This window comes from Helianthus annuus, chromosome 15 (genome assembly GCF_002127325.2).
Source record: "Helianthus annuus cultivar XRQ/B chromosome 15, HanXRQr2.0-SUNRISE, whole genome shotgun sequence".
Lineage (NCBI taxonomy): Eukaryota > Viridiplantae > Streptophyta > Magnoliopsida > Asterales > Asteraceae > Helianthus > Helianthus annuus.
In genome coordinates, this window is record NC_035447.2 from 71,642,945 (window position 1) to 71,660,007 (window position 17,063).

General features: G+C 33.8%; 3 long non-coding RNA genes across 3 annotated transcripts; all 3 read left to right on the forward strand.

Annotated features, from left to right (window-relative positions):
- Positions 1-998: 998 nt before the first annotated feature.
- LOC118487236 lies at positions 999-2,289 on the forward strand. Its single transcript, XR_004880933.1, has 2 exons — positions 999-1,920; positions 1,998-2,289. It is a non-coding gene; the product is annotated as an uncharacterized LOC118487236 (long non-coding RNA).
- A 5,903-nt stretch (positions 2,290-8,192) lies between these two features.
- Positions 8,193-11,161, forward strand: LOC110909763. Its single transcript, XR_002575605.2, has 3 exons — positions 8,193-8,354; positions 9,176-9,262; positions 10,935-11,161. It is a non-coding gene; the product is annotated as an uncharacterized LOC110909763 (long non-coding RNA).
- Positions 11,162-13,880: 2,719 nt separating this feature from the next.
- On the forward strand, positions 13,881-16,840 carry LOC110909762. Its single transcript, XR_002575604.2, has 3 exons — positions 13,881-14,037; positions 14,859-14,945; positions 16,614-16,840. It is a non-coding gene; the product is annotated as an uncharacterized LOC110909762 (long non-coding RNA).
- The last annotated feature ends 223 nt before the right edge of the window (positions 16,841-17,063 follow it).

Below are 17,063 nucleotides of genomic sequence, written 5' to 3' on the forward strand. Positions count from 1 at the left end.
GGCCAAGTAAATTTACGATTTTGTCCCGTTTTAAAATTACGATTTTACCATCAGTATAAAATTATGTTTTTGCCCCCACTTAAAAATAAATTTGCGCTTTTACTCTTAGCTAAAAATTTCGATTTCGCCCTCGGTTAAAAATTACGATTTTGCCCCGTTTAATTTTACACTTTTGCCATTAGTTTTTTCTCCTTAAAATTACGATTTTGCCTTTTACTCTTAGCTAAAAATTTCGATTTCGCCCTCGGTTAAAAATTATGATTTTGCCCCGTTTAATTTTACACTTTTGCCATTAGTTTTTCCCCTTAAAATTACGATTTTGCCATCAGTTTAAAATTATGTTCTTACCCCCACTTAAAAAAAAATTCCCTTTTACTCCCAGCTAAAAATTTTGATTTTGCACTTGGTTCAAAATTACGATTTTGCCCCGTATAAATTTATAGTTTTGCCATTAGTTTTTTTTTTCTTACAGCCAAGTTATGATTTTACCCTCAACTTAACTTTACATTTTCCCAATCGTTTTTGTTTGTTTTCCTGGTGACATTACAATTTTGCCCCCAGTGTAAAATTACAGTCGTGCCGGCAACTTCCTGGCACTCCCCCGTTGGTCCATTTAGTTTACAATTTATCCCCGAATTAAATTTATGATTTGGCCCTCAGTTAAAAGTTACGTTTTTCCCATCGTTTTAGTTTTTTTTTTTTTTTTTTACGAAAACTATAAAGGTTTTTTGTTTTAATTGGTTTACTATGGTCTTATCATCGTTTTTGTTTTTTTTTTTCCCTAGGAAAATTATAGTAGTCTTTTTTTAATTGGTTGAGAATTATTCGGTCCTTGCCCCGCAACGCGGGCGAGGCATCTACTAGTTATGTGACATTTATGATTTATTAAGAGCCACACATGAAGTATTTTCTTTGTTGTGGTATACGGGACGACAACAAATGGCAATTATGAAGTATTTTCTTTGTTGTGGTATACACCAAATAAACCAATATAAATTATGCGCTTTCGTCCTGTTCTTAAACCATACATCCGTGTTCACTTTTATCTCCTACAGCACTTTGGATGGGCGCCAAGTGCCAACCATTGTTTTAAATTTATTGTTTTGAGCCTTCCAAATAAACCAAAGAGTCACCACAAAAATCGTTTGTATTAACTTCTTTAACTGTTCAGCTACATTTACTAGTTTAGACACTCTGGGAGATCAAGAATTTCCAACACCGAGTTGCCAATTGAAGCTGTGATCCCATACCAATTTTGAATATGATCATCTGTCGCTTAATCATCACATCGCACACAACCTGACGAGCTGAAGTTGATTATTCTTGCAATTCACTTTTTAAGTATGGGATTGAGTTTGAAAAAAACCGATTAGTCAATAAGTCATTTTGACTTATTGACTTACTCGCTTTTTCCAAATGACTTATTGGCTCCAATAAGTTAATAAGTCATTTCCAAACTCAATCCCAAACACCCCCTATATGGTATTTTTCTCATTGCATAATAATTTAACAAGAACTTTAACGAAAGTTAGTATTTGAACCCTAAATTATACAATGTTTTAATGCATTTGAACATATGAGTAATAACTTTAAGAGGTTTTGTTTTAAACTACAATTATACTTAGTAAAACATGAATACTTTCTATTAATTTAATATTAATCGACATACTATATTTTCAATGAATGACAATTGAAACCAATGGGTTATATACTTCTACTATGATGAAAAAAACCATGAAGACACTTTGACTTATGTTTCGCTTTTCATTGCGTTTACCAGTGAGTGTTCCGACTTTAGGACTTTGTTTGAGCCAACTCTAGTGGGTCAAAGTGGGAAAGAGAAGCACAAGGTTCATACCATTTCGGTCGGTCTTTGCAAAGCGGTCCTTATACATCGAAGTCATGTATTTGCAGCACGTTGTATGTTCTTGAATTTTTATTACACATATTGTGTATATGTTTGATGTGTTGCTTTTCTCTTATCGATTTCTTCTTAGGTCTCTACTATATGATGTTTGAGGACAAAGAGGGAAGGCCTTCCTAGGACATACAACATTTTTCTGGAAAAAAATTATAGTGGCTCAAACCACATGTTTATTGGATCATTGGAGGAACACATGATTATGATGAAAGATAAGAAAAAATTAAGATAGTGTCTCAAACCAAAGTTTTTTGTTTATGTTAATTATTTATTTGTTATTATTTTTGTATTAGAAGCTATAACATTATAAGTTTACAAAATGTATGCAAGTGAAAGTCAATCTGAAGCACTTATGAGTTATCACCCTAGTCATTGGATGTTATTTTATAATCATTTTGTTGTTTTCTTTAACTTGGTTCATTATGATCGTATCTAATTTTTCCCTAACAAATAATATTTATGTATCAATCAATACGGTTACAAAAATCAGGGCCGGACTATAATTATAAGTAACTCAGGTTTGGGCCTAGGGTCTCCAGTTAAAAGAAAATTTATATGCTAACTATTAATATTAGTGCAAATTTTTAGTGATTTAGATTTGTTTGATTTCTTATATAAGCAAGCCACTCTGTGTTATAGTTGTATTAAACACGGATAAATGAGTATGTTTATAAAAAGCAAAAAAGGAAAAAGCCTCCCAAAATTTCATTTCGCAAATATAAGTTTTCACTACACGCACGAAACTGTGTTACAAAGCCCATGATTTTCTTGATTTTAAATAAGCAGTGTTTCAATCCAGTTTGTTGCCTTTATGACAAACGATTGTAAACCTTAAATCTTTACTTTTGTTCATCCTTATATTTTCACATGCCTTTATACCATGTAAACAACCTTTGTTTACTGTGAAAAAAAGCTTAAAACGACATTAATGACTCCTACGGGTGCATTTTATTGAGCAACACCTTATTGGCTTATTGTTTGATTATCTTAAAAACATCTAGAGTATAATAAATAATAATAAATAAATAATAAATAAATATTAATAAAAGATTACAAATAATGCCACATGCCATTCTCTCCTTCAACTACATGAATTTTATTTATATTTATTTAATTAATATATTTCTTTTAATACTAATAACCAATATATATAAATATCACTTATCTTTATCTTTATCCTTATATTTATTTTAATATTAATAAATCCAATTAATAATATTATAAATATCTAAATCTAATATCTAATAAAATATTAATATCCTTTGTTTTAGCCCCTTTGTTTTTTTACTTATTAATAATATTACCCAAAACTTTTATAATTTTGCAATTTAGACCCTTTGTTTTTTACTTATTAATCTAAAGCTTTTCATCTTTTCCAATTTAACCCCAACTCTTTTTAATTTTCAATTTTGTTCCACCATACTTTTCATCATTCCCAAGCTTTTCGTTTCGTTCTAAATTTTGTGAGTTAACGCACCGCAACGTGCGTGTGGAGTTCAACATTTTTCGTATATTTTTTCCCGTTTGGCCCGTCAAAACACATCTATTTTTCTTCGTTTGACACGTTCGTCGCAACGCACGGGTCTTGGATTAACATAGTTATTTTTTTCTATGTATTACGTTTCGATTTAATTTCTCTACAACGAGTGTGCGTAATTCAAAGATTTTACGTCTGCTTTTCGCTCGGCTTTATTTTTTTCCGTTTTTATTTATTTTGTTTTTACGAGTTTTCCGGTGTTGGTGATCGCTGATAATGGTATAGCACTGATACTACTTGACACAGTTTTACGACAACCGCTGCAACGCATGGGCTTAATACTAGTTTATAATATATGTGGTCAAGTTTGATGGTTTGTGTTTGGAAATAAATCATATTTTATATTATCCAAAGACTTGGAAATTACTTTTGAATATTTGTATTAATACTACATATATCCAATTACTTTACATGAATATTTAAATAAAGATGAATCACTTTACTTTTATGGGATAGTGTTTTTGGATTAACTTAATGGCCAAGTTTTAAAGCCACCATTAAAGCTGCAATGTGATTCTCTAAAAATTACATATAAATGTGCCATGAAATTGGTTAATAACTACACTTATCTTTTTCATCTACTTTAACCGGCGATTAAAACAAGAACAACAAAGTATGGGATACCGGCCACCGTCGGCCACCTAGTTCTGGCGTCGAGTAATTACGAAGCGGTACATTAATTACATGCAATTATTTCAACACGTGTCGAGCTGACTCGATTTGTAAACTTCAATCGGAGTTAAAATTGAGATCGTATTCAAGTCTAGCTAGCTCATGGCTCGAATTATTATTATTATTATTATTATTATTATTATTATTATTATTATTATTTTATTAATTTATTTTCAATTTTGATGTTTTTATGTTGTTTTATATGATTCTTATAAAACAAGACAACACTAAATTGTGTTAGTCCAAAAAATACGATCAAAACTAAACTACTAATATATATGAAAAATCAAGGATGAAAAACTAACTCGAACCCGTCTCGAATGTTTATATTATTATATGATTTAAGTTAGCTCAAGTTGAATTACAAAAAGTTTCACATAGCTAATCATATAAAAGTTACAAAAACACGATTATTTTAACAATATACATCATTTGATTTAAGATATTGTATTTATTGTTTTCTTTAAAACTTGGAGTTGAAAATTACCAAAAGTTGCTTGAGTTAACTATACTTTTAAGTTTTAACGAATATACCAACTAATTTGCCAAAAAAAAAAAATACTTTGAAAGATGATTTGGAAAATTGATTGGTTTCATTATTAAATGAAATTAGTCATCTTGATAACGATATGTTTTGCTATATTTGTGCCGCCCTTTAATAAAAAAAATGTTAATAAAGTTGTAATCACATCATCATTTTAGCTTAAATATAATAATTAGCAAGTACTTTCACATCAAGTGACGAATTCAAATTCTAATTATTAATGTATTTAATTATTTTTAGAAAGTATTGTATTCCACTTAACTATAACTATGACTTTTTCTATAACTATAAAGAAACAAACAAACGTATTTTGTAACATAGCACTCATAGAATAGGTATGAAGTCGACTATAATTATAAAAATAAGTTGGAAACAACTTTTTCCCATATGCTTGTTCTTGTAGATAAGAGTTTTTAATCGGTTTAATTCAGTAGAGGAAATATAAATTTTTAATAGGGGTGTCGGGGTGATGATAACGTTCTCTTCTTTCCCGATTACAGATAAAAGTGATCAAACTCATAATTTATAAAAAAAAAATGGTTATAAAAAATCTAGTGAACTCCGGTGAGCTTTCTTAAAAGATACAAAAAATCTAGTGAATCTATATGATAACTCATACGGCTCTAAATGTATCAAACGTTCAGCGAATCGTGAACCGTTCAACATGAAGTTTGTTTATGTTTGTTCGTTTAGTTAATGAACGAAGGCGAACAAGATATTCCGTTCGATTAACTAAATGAACGAACAGGAACACAGGTCTCGTTCGTTCGACTACGTTCGTAGACGTTCGGCAATATGTTCGTTTACGTTCGTTTGTGTTCATTTATTTATGTTAATTTGTTAAAAGTTTTTTAATATTTAACTTTCCCTCTTAAGTTTTATCCCTCCCCTACCCCTAAACGTTAGTTAATAATTATATTAAAAATAGTAAAGCATAATCCCTTATCTAAACATATGAAGAAGTTAGACACCAAATGCATTTTATATGAGATATGTCTGAGTAACTTTAGATAATTATTTCTTAAGTTAGCTAAACTCGATTTATCATATGGTGTTTGTAGTAGACTTCTTGTATCTTATATTCTTGATTTATCATCTAATGGTTGTATTTGATTACTTGTGTCAGATGTTTAAGGTTAATGATGTTTTTTTTTAATTTTAAGTTTAATATTCGTTTGTGTATATTTGTGTTCTAGACCAGTGTTCACGAACTGTTCGCGGACAATTAAAATTTCTTAAAAAACGAATACGAACATAAACTTCTGTTCGACATGTATTCACGAACATCTGCATTTCCTTAACGAACGAACATGAACTTCTCGTTCATGTCTGTTCTGTTTGTTTAGAGCCCTAATAACTCATATAAGCTCCATAGCTAGACAAAGTTTATTGAAGTAGACACCAAGTATTTTAAAAGCTCACTAAGAACTTTTTACGAAATTTTGTCTAAACGGTTACCAAATAACAATCATTCGCCTCTGTGAATGGTCATAACACCTTGATGAGGTAAAGGTTGTAGAACACTTTACTACTACCACACTATAAAGGTATATTGTATATAACCCAAAGTATTATACATGTTTGTTGTCAATCTTTCTGTAGATCAGATATGTAGCGTTTGGTATGAAGGAATGAGAGATGGAATGGAATGGACCATTGAGAGGTAATGAAGAAAAGAGTGTTTGGTTGGTCGATGGAATGGAACCGCCCATTCCAAAATGCATTCCATTCCCTCAAAATCATTCCATCCCCCCCCCCCCCTGTTTTTTTTTCCATTCCATTCCCTCTTCACCCTTCATTGACAACACCACAAGCCACTACCGTTGCCACCACCAACCACCACTGTCATCCGCCACCGTCACCCACCTTTGCCGCCACCCGCCACCCACCACCGCCGTCATCCGCCACCGTTGTTGCCGCCACCCACCTCCATCCCTGCCACCGCCATCGCCGCCATCCACCATCGCCGTTGCCACCTCTGATCACCACTACCACCCACCTTCGATCATCGGTGCTACCATCACCACTGCCACCTTCGATCACCGCCGTCGCCATCCACCTCCGCCATCGCTATTAACCACCACCACCCATCGCCACCACCTGCCACCGCTCATTCCATTCTCACTTGGTAACCAAACAAGACATGCAATGGTAATGTTCAATTCCATTACCACATCCATTCCATTACCTCGTCCATTCCATTCCCCCGTCCATTCCATTACCCCATACCAAACAGACCCTTTATTTCCAATTATTATAACTGGTAAGACCAACTTGACTTGGTTTCTTCGACTATATTTGAATTTGGGGGGGAGGGGGGGCTCTTTTCGAGTCATATATTCAAAGCTTGAGCTTGGTTCACGAGAATGATTTCAACTCGAGGTCGATTCATCTATTATTCGTTAATTTTCATCTATAAACACCTATAGTAATTCCTAGACATGAAAATATATTGTTACACAGATACCATTATGGTCCATAAAGTTTGACGAGTCTTTGTCTATGGATGCTCACCATCATGTCATGAGTTGATCCTAGCTTCATTCAAAAACAATAAGTTATTAGTGAACAAGTCTCATAAATAGAGACCTACATCTAGATACAGCAAAAACATAATCTCAACATCTTTTACCCGTAGATTTTCCAAATATACTATTATTATTTTAAGATTACAAGAAATTGAGTTCCACCACAAGCATAACCAAAGAAAAAAAAAACTACAACGAACCAATTGTAATCAAGAAAAACAAAAACAAAACGGAAAAAAAAGCATTTTTACCGATTTTAAAGTTGACGTTTATATGAAAAGATCACAATAGCTATATGTACGTCGATTAAACCTAATTAAGCAACATGTATGTAGAGAACACTTACCAGCTTTTCAATGGTTTACGCAAATCAGCAAATTTGTAAAACGACACCATCAGGAGTTGAAACTCCCTGATTCTTCGATTCCAGACACCGAAACGGAATCAGCCACCACGAACGGCGAAGAGATCGTAACGACACGAGATAAGCTATCTCAGGCGAGATGAGGGAATCTGTGGAATAGAGAATAAAGGAAAAAGATTAGTGCTTCACTGCTTCTCGTTGAAGACAATGATGAATAGATTATTGAGGAGATAATTCTAGTAGGCTTCGTGTAACACCCTGAAAACGGGTTTGATAATCAAACCCCATAAATACTAAAAAAAACGGGTAAAATACTGTTAATGGTAAAATTAACCCGGTAAATATTAGGATTTAAATAACTAAACCTAATATTAAATAAAAAGAGAATAAAAGTTTTGAGGAAATAAAGTTTATGAAAGCTCCGAGTTAACGGGACTTAAAAATGAAACGGGTTATGACTACCCCGAACTCACTAAGTTAAACTAGAAAAGTTTAACCAAGTTAACAAGACAAAACATTGTTAAAAATAAGTAGGTTGTAGCCTACTTACTAATTAACAAAACTTGAGGGACTAAAAAGAGGCAAACATGAAAATGTTTTAAGTTAAATGAAATAAAAACCAAAACACACACATTGTGTGTGTGTTTGGTCGAACAACATCAGGAGCAAAAAGGGGGTTCCCTTCCAAGAACCCTAACTCACGAAAATTGCCAAAATCAAAGAGAAATCGAGCCGGGAAATTGGGGCTTTTAAAAAAGTCGTGATCACCAAGCTTAGGGGATCACAAGGTATGTTGAATTTTGATGTTTGATGATACTTGTGAAATTTGATAGTCATGCATGAATGAATTCTTGTATGAAATATGAATGTTATAGTGAAATTGTGATTTCTATGAATCTAGGAACGAACCCTAGATGTAAATTTAGTAAAATAGTGCCAAAAAACTAGAGATTTAACTAATGACCTTGTAGGTGATAAGTGGGTTTATGGTACTATGATGATCACTTGAAAAGTGATGATAAATATGTGAAATTGTTGTTGTAAAAAATAGTTCTGGATGATATCTATATACACTAGACATAGAGGGTTGAATTTGATGTTAAAAACTTGGTTAAAACAATAACCATGAACTTGATAAAAGAAATATACGAGTTTCGCACATAAGGTGTTCGATAAAATGCCTAAGTGAAATTGGGTACCTACTAGTTTGTAGATAGAACTTGATTATATTAGGTGTTCGGGTGAACACTAGTGATATGATAAAACGGGTTTCACTCGTATATGAGAAACCCTTAGTTCTTGCGAAACGAATGAATAAATTAGTCTTGATAATAGCTTGAACAAGATAAGGTGTTGGAAATGTAATAACTCGGTTAAAAGATTAGTTAAAAACGATGGCTTAAAAGAATGCCTACCGGGTCATTTGAAAATGACCAAAACTAGTTGATGAACTTAAATGTGCAATTCATGTACTAATTGGCATTTGACTTTTAAAAAGTCAAACTGACCATTAATAAAATCGAATGATAATTTTGAGAGAAAATACGTAAGGTGGAATAGTCATGATTGACAATGACTAAACTAACCGTCTTACGAATTATGATAATAGTTTGACTCTTGACAAGCTGGATGGAGGCTTGGGAGGAAGCGGGTCAAACAGAGCGAGTACGAAAAGAAAACGTTGCTTGGATGCGAGGTAAGTGAAACTTACACCTTGTTGTAGAATACTTAATTATTCTATAAGTTATAAACTCGATAGGGATAATATTGGAAATATCGATTCCGACGCGATCAATACGAGTCGGAACATATACAAAATTGATAAAAACCATTATGAATGGTAAACATGAGTAAAAGGTAATATAGCCGTGAATGGCAAACATATAATGAATCTTGAGATGTTACCGTATGGGGTAACTCGTAATAAGGATAGGGATAAAATGGTAACTTAGTCGCGTGTCGACAAACAAAAGTTAAAGTTATAAGACACCCTACGATGTAAGCCGAAATGGGTTAAATAACGAAATGGAATATATATATATATATATACCATTCCAAATACAAATGCAAAATGTTTGGTCGTTTAGACCAAACGAGTCAAAGGGTGATTTTTAGCGCCATTTGACAAATAACAACTAATGAGTATTGTTGAGTCTAGTGCACACAGGATAAAAACAACTTATGGAAATTTACGCCGCTATAAATTAGCGAAATCATTAATGCGAGGTATTAAACGGGTCAATACTTGACCCGAGCCAGGTACGCATGTTTTGTATTGTAGTTAGAAGCGATATTTTGGTCAATTATTAGCGAAAGTCCTTTCTCGCAAAATGAAGGATTAAATTTGACCAAAAAGCCTTTGAGGGGTAAATAGGGCAAACAAGCTTAAGAGTTGTTTAGAGATAAACGTTTTATTAAATTAAGTCCTTATAATATGTATAAAAATATTGGAGATAGGATGTAAACTAAAATGAAAGCGATTCTAAGCTTTAAAGTGCTTAAATACCATTAATGTGTCAAAATAAGCACTTGAGCGTAAACGGGTTTTTATTGTGTAAGAAACCCGTGATTTGAGATTAATATGATAGGAGATATTGAAATTGAGAAGTTCACGAGTTTAAAGATCAAACCAACATGTTTGTTTGATAAAATCACAAACGGGTCAAAATTTGGTAAAAAGGGTAATAAACCGAAGACTTAAAAGTCTGAAATTTTGTTAAACCAGATATTGGATATTAACTCCATAAGATGGAGAATTAAATTACGGGCGCGTAGGAAAAAGAATCACGTAAAACAGATATGTAGATTTAAAGTTATGCACGTTTTCGTAAAAAGAATCGGAGCTGGAAAATGCAGCAATAGCTGCAAAATATTCTGCCCAGTGAGCTACCGTAAGTTACGGTGGCTACCGTAACTTGCGGTAGAGACTGAAGTTGTTACGGTTATTCATTCTTGCCTTACGGCAGCCCCCCTATGCTCAGAGGCTACCGTAGCTTACGGTAGCTACGTAAGCTACGATAGAGCCCAGATTAATTGACAAACTTTTCATATTTGTAGCCATTTGGAACAGTTTCCGTTTATTGTTTTTAATTCTGCCTTTTTCTAAGGATCCTAATACACCCTTCGCTATTGGGTGGTGTTGGTTAATAAATTGGCATAGCGAAATTGTTTATATGAATCAAGTAACCATCATAAATAATGTTTATGGTGGCCGATTATAAAAGACAAAGAAGATGTCTATTGCGCCCAGTGAGGGGCTTATTATCTGGCAAAATAAAACTATTCATCTTGTCCAATCTTGTATTCGGACTTGATTAACACTATTAGATCATGTGAGACTAACTCATTTCATGTTTCGTGAAATGTAGGTTTACTTTTGAAGTGTCGGATGATGATCAAACCCGACGAAGAACCGAACACACGAGATCAAAGCTTCCGCGAATAGTTTCGTCGTCACGTCTCAAACAGCGAATTAAATTACAAAATGTTGGAATGTTTTATTTAGTGAAATGTTTTAACAAACTCGTATTTTTAAGTGTATGTTTAATATTATTACACTATAATTAATCAAAATTTATTGGATAAATGGTTAAAATGGACTTAGGACGTTACAAGTTGGTATCAGAGCCTTAGTTTAAGAGATTCAAGTATGGTGGGGAAAACTATGCTTGGACTTAAACCTTATGCTCTTGATGAAGATTGGTGTTCGGTTCGAGGCTTGATCGCAAATCCAGTAACTGCATGTATGTTAATGGTTTAGCGTATTAAAGTGTTGTAAACAACACATAGGGTTATTGTGTAGTACACGTTACCCCAATTAAATGATAGATATAGCTAACAAAATTTCGTGCGCTGACACATATAGTAGAAAAGCCTTGTATTATGATACGGGCGTTTAGTAAAGTTGACATGACTAACTTTTGTGAATGTCTTAATTGAAGGACACTTGCATTTAAAGATGACAGGGGTTAAACAAATTACAGATATGATAGAGGAACGGTCTGAAGTATGACAAGTGGAGCATGCTCACCAAGGACTAAATCGCGTAACGACCGCGAACAAGGTTAATGGCAAGGAACGCCCGTCGGGGCAAGCATTACCAGGTGCACGTTTTTAATTTTAATTGCACAAATAGTAATATGCAACAAATACGTAGAGATTGACCGTTGCATATGTAAATTAAAAACTTGGAAAACCTGAATAGAATACCTATCCAGGATATTACTTCCAAGAAAACTAAATAGAGGCGTTACTTACATGGGGTGTAATGTGAAAATTATAAAAGGTCATGTATATCAGGTGTTGATCGCTTACTCTGGCCAAGTAAGTAGTGAACACGTGGTACCATGAACTTTTTTGATGGACATACTTACATCCGATGTAGTAAGGACAGGGTAAATGGGACAAGTTAAAAGTACCCAAATGAATCAAATGACCAAAATATTTGATAATAATGTAAACGCACAGCCGGGTGACGGAACCGTATTACATTAGGATAATGAGCCCGAGTGAAGGGACAAAGATTAATGTAAAAAGACTAATATATGTATTGGGAGGGGGTGTACTTACACTCGAACCCGGAAAATGCAAATATGTAAAACAATTAAGATATGCATTGGGAGGGGTGTACTTACACTCGAACCCGGAGAATGCAAACATATAAATGACAAAGATATGTATTGGGAGGGGGTGTGCTTACGCTCGAACCCGGAGAATGCAATTATGACTCTTAATGGGCCATTTTATTGTAAAACGCCAAACTTGAGGACAAGGTCGGAATATAAAAGTGAAACGAAGTCTTAATGCATACCGGAAGGGTTGCAATAATAACGACTTCGGTAAAACACCCGGTTGATGGGTAAGGAGTTAAACACATGAGTAAACCAAGAAACGGGAACTCGGATGGAAGTTAAAAGACTCGGGTTTCGAGTCATGACTAAAAGACGACAAGATGATGTAAATAGAAATTTTGATAAATTATGTTCAACTATTTTAAAGTTGAACGGGTCGAACAAAGAGTGAAGTTTGACATCCATAAATGATGAAATTTCACATGAATAAGTCAAACGGGTTTGAATATAATATAATGCCGGATGGCATGAGTAAGCGCAAGCGGAATAACGGTAACGTTAAAAGCAAAAGAATAATGAGCCCGGTAATGGGACATAATCAAATACGAATATATGTAAACTGGATAAGAGTGAGCATAAGATGAACCGACGCATAAATGACGTGAGAAGTCATAAAGTCGGAAAATTTGTTCGAAAGAAAACAAATATAGCCTTAGACTACGGTCACGGTCAAAGGAAATACAAAAGAGAAAATAAATGACTTTGAACATAAAAAGGGTGCCTTAACGCCATATACATATATAAATGTGTATACCTTTGAATAAGGACTTGAATAAAAGATGATCTACGGGATTAGCATAACCTATGAGATTATAAATGATGCTAAGGTCTACGGGACCAAAAAAAGAAGACCTTCGGGTCACAAATAGAAAGAAACGAATTGTTGGGGTCTCACCTTAATAAGGTAAAAAAGGTGAAAAAAAAATCTAAAGTAATAGCCTACGAGGCTAAGTGAAAGAACCTACGGGTCAATTGTATAAAACAAGGAAGCTGATTGTAACTTCCCGCGTAAAACAATACTGGGAGATAAAGTTCGTATATGAAAACGCTGGATATCGCTAAGTTAACTAAACTAGTGGAAATAACGAGATTACGTTATTTCAAGTTGCACTATGTCGTATGAGATACGTAGACGATTAGTAACCAAAAAGATATTACCATACTTTTCCGGTAATATTAACAATTGGTTAAAGTATAAGTAATGTTTAAAAGATTTCTCAGATCAAATGCATTGAGTTTAAACTCAATGAATTATGTAAGAAAAGGTTTCGAGGACGAAACCTCTTTAAGGGGGGTAGACTTGTAACACACTGAAAACGAGTTTGATAATCAAACCCCATAAATACTAAAAAAAACGGGTAAAATATTGTTAATGGTAAATTAACCCGGTAAATATTAGGATTTAAATAACTAAACCTAATATTAAAAAAAAAAGAGAATAAAAGTTTTGAGGAAATAAAGTTTATGAAAGCTCCGAGTTAACGGGACTTAAAAATGAAACGGATTATGACTACCCCGAACTCACTAAGTTAAACTAGAAAAGTTTAACCTAGTTAACAAGACAAAACATTGTTAAAAATAAGTAGGTTGTAGCCTACTTACTAATTAACAAAACTTGAGGGACTAAAAAGAGGCAAACATGAAAATGTTTTAAGTTAAATGAAATAAAAACCAAAACACACACATTGTGTGTGTGTTTGGTCGAACAACATCAAGAGCAAAAAGGGGGTTCCCTTCCAAGAACCCTAACTCACGAAAATTGCCAAAATCAAAGAGAAATCGAGCCGGGAAATTGGGGCTTTTAATAAAGTCGTGATCACCAAGCTTAGGGGATCACAAGGTATGTTGAATTTCGATGTTTGATGATACTTGTGAAATTTGATAGTCATGCATGAATGAATTCTTGTATGAAATATGAATGTTATAGTGAAATTGTGATTTCTATGAATTTAGGAACGAACCCTAGATGTAAATTTAGTAAAATAGTGCCATAAAACTAGAGATTTAACTAATGACCTTGTAGGTGATAAGTGGGTTTATGGTACTATGATGATCACTTGAAAAGTGATGATAAATATGTGAAATTGTTGCTGTAAAAAATAGTTCTGGATGATGTCTATATACACTAGACATAGAGGGTTGAATTTGATGTTAAAAACTTGGTTAAAACAATAACCATGAACTTGATAAAAGAAATATACGAGTTTCGCACATAAGGTGTTCGATAAAATGCCTAAGTGAAATTGGGTACCTACTAGTTTGTAGATAGAACTTGATTATATTAGGTGTTCGGGTGAACACTAGTGATATGATAAAACGGGTTTCACTCGTATATGAGAAACCCTTAGTTCTTGCGAAACGAATGAATAAATTAGTCTTGATAATCGCTTGAACAAGATAAGGTGTTGGAAATGTAATAACTCGGTTAAAAGATTAGTTAAAAACGATGGCTTAAAAGAATGCCTACCGGGTCATTTGAAAATGACCAAAAGTAGTTGATGAACTTAAATGTGCAATTCATGTACTAATGGGCATTTGACTTTTAAAAAGTCAAACTGACCATTAATAAAATCGAATGAAAATTTTGAGAGAAAATACGTAAGGTGGAATAGTCATGATTGACAATGACTAAACTAACCTTCTTACGAATTATGATGATAGTTTGACTTTTGACAAGCTGGATGGAGGCTTGGGAGGAAGCGGGTCAAACGGAGCGAGTACGAAAAGAAAACGTTGCTTGGATGCGAGGTAAGTGAAACTTACACCTTGTTGTAGAATACTTAATTATTCTATAAGTTATAAACTCGATAGGGATAATATTGGAAATATGGATTCCGACGCAATCAATACGAGTCGGAACAGATACAAAATTGATAAAAACCATGATGAATAGTAAACATGAGTAAAAGGTAATATAGCTGTGAATGGCAAACATATAATGAATCTTGAGATGTTACCGTATGGGGTAACTCGTAATAAGGATAGGGATAAAATGGTAACTTAGTCGCGTGTCGACAAACAAAAGTTAAAGTTATAAGACACCCTACGGTGTAAGCCGAAATGGGTTAAATAACGAAATGGAATATATATATACCATTTCAAATACAAATGCAAAATGTTTGGTCGTTCAGACCAAACGAGTCAAAGGGTGATTTTTAGCGCCATTTGACAAATAACAACTAATGAGTATTGTTGAGTCTAGTGCACATAGGATAAAAACGACTTATGGAAATTTACACCGCTATAAATTAGCGAAATCATTAATGTGAGGTATTAAACGGGTCAATACTTGACCCGAGCCAGGTACGCATGTTTTGTATTGTAGTTAGAAGCAAATATTTTGGTCAATTATTAGCGAAAGTCCTTTGTCGCAAAATGAAGGATTAAATTTGACCAAAAAGCCCTTGAAGGGTAAATAGGGCAAACAACCTTAAGAGTTGTTTAGAGATATACGTTTTATTAAATTAAGTCCTTATGATATGTATAAAAAAATTGGAGATAGGATGTAAAATAAAATGAAAGTGATTCGAAGCTTTAAAGTGCTTAAATACACTTAATGGGTCAAAATAAGCACTTGAGCGTAAACGGGTTTTTATTGTGTAAGAAACCCGTGATTTGAGATTAATATGATAGGAGATATTGAAATTATGAAGTTCACGAGTTTAAAGATCAAACCAACATGTTTGTTTGATAAAATCACAAACGGGTCAAAATTTGGTAAAAAGGGTAATAAACCGAAAACTTAAAAGTCTGAAATTTTGTTAAACCAGATATTGGATATTAACTCCATAAGATGGAGAATTAAATTACGGGCGCGTAGGAAAAAGAATGACGTAAAACGGATATGTAGATTTAAAGTTATGCACGTTTTCGTAAAAAGAATCGGAGCTGGAAAATGCAGCAACAGCTGCAAAATATTCTGCCCAGTGAGCTACCGTAAGTTACGGTAGCCACCGTAACTTACGGTAGAGACTGAAGTTGTTACGGTGATTCTGTACTGCCTTACGGCAGCCCCCCCTTATGCTCAGAGGCTACCGTAGCTTACGGTAGCTACCGTAAGCTACGGTAGAGCCCAGATTAATTGACAAACTTTTCATATTTGTAGCCATTCGGAACAGTTTTCGTTTATTCTTTTTAATTCTGCCTTTTTCTAAGGATCCTAATACACCCTTCGCTATTGGGTGGTGTTGGTTAATAAATTGGCATAGCGAAATTGTTTATATGAATCAAGTAACCATCATAAATAATGTTTATGGTGGCCGATTATAAAAGACAAAGAAGATGTCTATTGCGCCCAGTGAGGGGCTTATTATCTGACAAAATAAAACTATTCATCTTGTCCAATCTTGTATTCGGACTTGAATAACACTACTAGATCATGTGAGACTAACTCATTTCGTGTTTCGTGAAATGTAGGTTTACTTTTGAAGTGTCGGATGATGATCAAACCCAACGAAGAACTGAACACACGAGATCAAAGCTTCCGCGAATAGTTTCGTCGTCACGTTTCAAACGGCGAATTAAATTACAATATGTTGGGATGTTTTATTTAGTGAAATGTTTTAACAAACTCGTATTTTTAAGTGTATGTTTAATATTATTACACTATAATTAATCGAAATTTATTGGATAAATGATTAAAATGGACTTAGGACGTTACACTTAGGCTATTCACACACGCCCCTTGTCTATTCACACACACCGAAGCACTACGCTTTAGCCAAAGCGTAGCGCTTAGATGTAAAGTCAACAGACAAGGTCTAAACGTGTCAGACCTTGTATGTTGACCTTGTACCTAAGCGCTGTGCTTTGGCAAAAGCGCGACGCTTAGGTTCTGTTACTTTTCATATTTGTATCCATTCGGAA